Here is a 5,442-nt window from a genome sequence, read left to right as displayed (position 1 = left end):
CACATTCCTTCACATTTTTTTTCATTGATTCCCTTGATATTATTGACCTTTTGTTTTTCCAGATGAATTTTGTGATTTTTTTTCTAGCTCTATATAATAATTTAGGTAGCTTGACTGGTATGGGACTGAGTAATTAAATTAATTTAGGTAGAATTTCACTATCAATATGTTGGCTCAGTCTACCCATGAGCAATTAATGTGTTTCCATTTGTTTACATCTGACTATAATTGTGTGAAACACATTTTATAACTATGTCTACATAATTGTTGGATTTGTCTTGTCAGGTAAAGTACCAAGTATTTCATATTGTCTACAGTTGTTTTAAATGGAATTTCTTTTTGCATCCTCTCCTATTTGAGCAGGTAGGTAGTACAGTGGATAGAGTTCCAGGTGTGAAGTCAGGAAGACTCATTTTCCTGAGTTCAATTCTGCACTCAGACACTTTTTAGGTGTGTAACCCTGGGCAAATAATTTAATCCTGTTTGCCTCATTTCCTCATCTGTAAAATGACCTGGAGAGAAATAAATGGCATATCATTCCAATATTTCTCTCAGGAAAACCCAAAATGTGGTCACAAAGAGTCAGACACAATTATAACGAATGAATAATAAAAGCAATCTTTTCCTGCTGGACCTTGCTGTTAATATTTACAAATACTGATGATATATGTGGTTTTATTTTATATCCTGCAACTTAGCTGAAATTATTATTTCAACTACTGTTTTCATTGATTCTTTAAGATACTTCAAATATACCATCATATCATATGCAAAGAGTGATAGTTTTTTTTTTCTCATTACCTATTCTAACACTTTCAATTTGTTTTTCTTTTCTTATTGCTATAGCTTACATTTCTAGTACAATATTAAGTAACAGTGGTCATAATGGACATCCTTGATTCACCCCTGATCTTCTTAGGAAGTCTTCTAGTTCATCAGCATTACCAAAAAATGCTTGCTGATTTTTTTAGGTAGATAGTATTCATTATTTTAGGAAAGCTCCATTTATTCCTATGCTTTCTACAGTTTTTAATAAAAATGAAAGTCTTATTTTATCAAAGCCTTTTTTGGTGCATCGGGCATGAGGCCAGAACCCAGGTGGGACTATAAGCAGCCAGAAGCAGGGAAGGTACTCAAGGAACAGCAATATAATCAGCAGCTGAGATTATGGGGTGATCATGGACAAGAAGCTTTGGAATCTGCTCATGTTTGCATAATAAATGCAATAGTCATAGGAACAGAAATTCTGAAAATTCTGGTATTACCAAGTATTGGCTCATTTACATTTGTCAATAGAAATCAGTTCAGTTGAGAAGATATTGAATTTTATTTTTTCTTCAAAGAAGCAGTACTGGAAAGAACTAAGCTTGAGCTTACATGGGACCCTTACAAGAATTAAACAGCAGTGTTTCGGGGAGTTTCATGGAAGAGAGTCCAGAAAAAAACTCCTAGATAATGATCCTTCATTTTTTTTGTAGGTTTGATGTGGTGGTAGCAACTCATTTGCCAGAAAGTACATTGCTACACTTAGCAGAAATACTTTGGAATGCTTGTATCCCTCTTTTGGTCTGTAGAACATATGGGCAGGCTGGTTGTATGAGGATCATTACAACAGAACATCTAGTAATAGAATCTCATCCAGACAATGCACAAGAAGATCTTCAGCTGGATACACTATTTCCTGAGCTAAGTGAGCATATGCAGTCCTTTGACTTGGACCACATGGAGAAAAAGAGCCACAGCCACATTCCACTCATTGTGATTGTAGGTAAGTACTTGGCCAACTGGAACTGTCCAGCTGGGTCCTCATTGAGGGAGATAGGAAGTAAGAGGAGGGGAGGAGAGTGGTGGAGAAGTGGAAGGGGGAAAAGGGAGGGCAGAGGAGATGAGAGGAGAGAAGTCTCCTCTCCCCACATGATACCATACCCTTATCTGAGGGTACTCTGCCCCCAAAAGGTAAATTTTAATGGCTGAAACCTACCTAGATATCTTGGGGTATATTGGCTAGATTTCTTTCTTAAAGACCATGCCTTAAACCCAGTTTACTCAGGCTTTTATTGATTGGAAAACAATAGGTCCCTACCCAAGCACCACTTAATTTTTAAGCCTTCCTGGCTCAGAGTGAATGTAAATAGCAATTATTTCTCTTTTGGCCAGCAATTCTGAGGGTCTTCCCCTTCCAGTTTGATTTCTTTTTTTAAAAAAAATTATTATTATTAAAGGGGCTATCCCTTGTGTGGGCATTGCCTCACTCAGTGAGACCCAGAAAGACCTTAGCTTAAAAAGGCCAAGGTTTCTTACTGCATGCTGGGGCAGCTCCAGTAGTCCTGATCTATATCTTGCCACTGTACCCAGATGGCTCTGAAGGAGAAAATGAGGCTAGTAACTTTGCATAGCCCTCTCTCACTCAAATCCAAATAAATTCTAAGTTATATCATCATCTTTCTCATGTTATGGTCATCTTCAGGAATGAAGGACCAGCCACACACATGCATTTGGCATAGTGGAACAGTGATAAGAATGGACAAATACCTATAATATACAAAGAGAAAGAAGCCTGAAGAGATTTGATTAGACAAGGTATTCTGAAGAATAAAAATGGTGTTCCAGAAGATGAAGAAAATTTTGAAGAAGCTATTAAAAATGTGAACACAGCACTAAGCATCACTCAGATACCAAGCACATTGAGGACAAATTTAACGATGATCATTGCATCAATATCACCAGAATCCACCCTTCTGGATTTTGGCTGAGTGTAACAACAATATGGCTTGCCGCTATTGTGGTTGTGTAGGGCCAACAACGCCAGAACACAGAAGGGCTGCAAGCACAGGCTCTTCTATCTGCTTTTCTAAGGAAAGCAACTTTAAGGGTCTAATCAAACATATATACATATATATGTATATATGTATATATATACACATATATATGTGATATTTATATGTATATTATATATATATACATATATGTATGTGTGTGTGTGTGTGTGTGTGTGTGTGTGTGTGTATAATTCACTTAGTTCAGGGGGAAAAGCCAGCACCCTGAACTTCAGAACAAATACAAACAGTAATTACAAAGAGAAATATTAACAGATCAAATAACTCAAACCAGCAGATAGGCTTTTAGCTTTCTGTCCAACATCTTGGTACATAGGAAGCACCAACATCTGGGTTTTCAAGACAGGCGACTCTTAACAATGGCTGCCAAGAGTCTCTTCTAGTCAAATCACATGACACTCTTCCAGTGAGTGAGATCCCCAAACAAAATGCTAACCTCTGAGTTTATATATCCTGTTCAGGGTCAAAGGGTGTCTCAACCAGGAGAATCAAACCTCTGTGAACTAAGCTTTCTTTTTTCTTAAGTAGGTCATCAAAGACTTCCTGATTTAATCAAAGAAACAAAAGCACTTGATTAGTAAAAAAAATTCCCACCTTAATTACCAATACACTCAGGCTTTAAAAAAAATTTGTAGCAAGGGAGGATCAAGGAAACTTACCTGTTCATGCCACTATTCCTGACATGACTGCAGATTCTGGGAAATTTATAAAATTACCAGAAAATACAAAAATAGATGCTGCTACTGTGGGTAATCATGCTGTCAAATTGCTCCAATCTGTAGGTCAGGCACCAGAGTCACAGAAAGAATTAAAATTATTCTGCAGCAATTCAGCATTTTTTGAGTGGTGAGGTGTTGATTCCTTGCCAAAGAATATGGCTTGGACACTATTAATAAGGATGAAAATAATTCCAGCATGGATAATCCAGATAGTGAAAGACTATTGCACTTAATGCTTCAAGATGCTGATAGATTCCAAAAAACAATATGGACTATATCCAAGAGTTTATAACTGTCAAATTGAAGATATAGGAGAATTTAAATCCTATCTGACCAGTTTCTTTCAGGAATATGGCTTGTTTGTAATGGCAAAAGATGATCATGTCCATGAATTCTGTTGGTGTGGAGCTGCTGAGCCCCATATGATCACTGCATACTGGGGAGGAGCTGCTGCTCAGGAGGTTATCAGTCTGTAATTTTTAATAATACCTATATTTACAGTGGCACATCACAAACCTCAGCAACTTTTCAGTTGTGGAAAAAAAAAACCTACAGTATGTTAACAGCATGTTAATGCTTTAAACTGTAATTGCCTTCAGGTTGTGCTAAGTTCTGTATAATTTAAAAAAGCTTTTTCTGCATCTCTTGATGTAACCATATGATTTTTGTTATTAATATGATCAATTATGCTGCTAGTTTTCCTAATATTGAACAGCCCCTGCATTTCTAGTATAAATCATACCTGGTCACAGTGTTTGATCTTTGTGAAATATTGTTATCCTCTCTTAGTATTTTATTTAAATTTTTTACATCAATATACTTTAAGCAAATTGGTCCATAATTTTCTTTCTCTGTTTTCATCATGGTTTAGCTATTAGCACCATATTTCTGTTGTAGATCAAATTTAGTAGGACTCCTTTTTTACTTGTTTTTCCAAATGTTTTGTATGGTATTGTAATTAATTGTTCTTTAAATGTTTGGTAGAATTTAATTGTGAATCTATCTGCTCTTACAAATTTTTTTCTAAGGGAACTCAATTATGGTTTCTTCCACTACTTTTCCCCCACTAAGGTAAATTTACAGACATATTCTACTTCCTTTTCTTTTAATCTGGACAATTTATATTTTTTGTAAATGTACATTCCATTCACTTAGGTTGTTATATTTATGCATATAGTTGGGCAAAAGAGCTCCTAATAATTGTTTTAATTTGATCTTTGTTCATTGTGAATTCATCCTTTTCATTTTCAGTACTGGCAATTCATCTTTCTTCTTTCTTTTCTTAGTCAAATGATTCATCTATTTTATTGATTGTTTTTGTAACACTAGCTACTAGTTTTATTTCTTAACTCAATATTTTTCTTACTTTCAGTTTTATTAATCTCTACTTTGTTTTTCAGGATTTCCAATTTGGTGTTTAATAAAAGATTTTTAATTTGTTATTTTTCTAGCTTTTTTTAAATTTCATGCCCAATTCATTGATCTGCTTTTTTTCTATTTTACTGATGTAAGACTAGAGAGATTTAAATTTCCCCTATGCAGCCAAGATGTCGGCTGGAAAGCAGGGACTAGCATGAGCTCCCCGCCGAGTCCCTCCAAAAACCTATAAAAATGTCTCTGAACCAATTCTAGAACTGCAGAACCCACAAAATAGCAGAGGGAAGCAGGGCTCCAGCCCAGGACAGCCTGGATGGTCTCTGGGTGAGGTCTATCTCGCACACAGCTGGGAGCGGAGTGGAGCGGAGCAGAGTCCAGCATGGGCCACCAGACCAGGAGCTGGGCGGAGCGTGGCCTAATGCCCTAAATCAGTGAACTGCAGCAGTTACTAGACTTCTCAACCCACAAACACCAAAGACAACAGAGAAGGTTAGTGGGAAAAGCTGCAG

The 5,442-nt window shown here is 36.4% G+C and overlaps 1 pseudogene; it reads left to right on the top strand.

Annotated features, from left to right (window-relative positions):
• Window positions 1-1,362: 1,362 nt before the first annotated feature.
• Window positions 1,363-4,130, top strand: LOC118854800 (annotated as a pseudogene).
• Window positions 4,131-5,442: the final 1,312 nt, after the last annotated feature.

Source organism: Trichosurus vulpecula, chromosome 6, assembly GCF_011100635.1.
Source record: "Trichosurus vulpecula isolate mTriVul1 chromosome 6, mTriVul1.pri, whole genome shotgun sequence".
In the NCBI taxonomy this organism is placed as follows: Eukaryota; Metazoa; Chordata; class Mammalia; order Diprotodontia; family Phalangeridae; genus Trichosurus; species Trichosurus vulpecula.
This window is presented reverse-complemented; position numbering and strand designations above follow the sequence as displayed.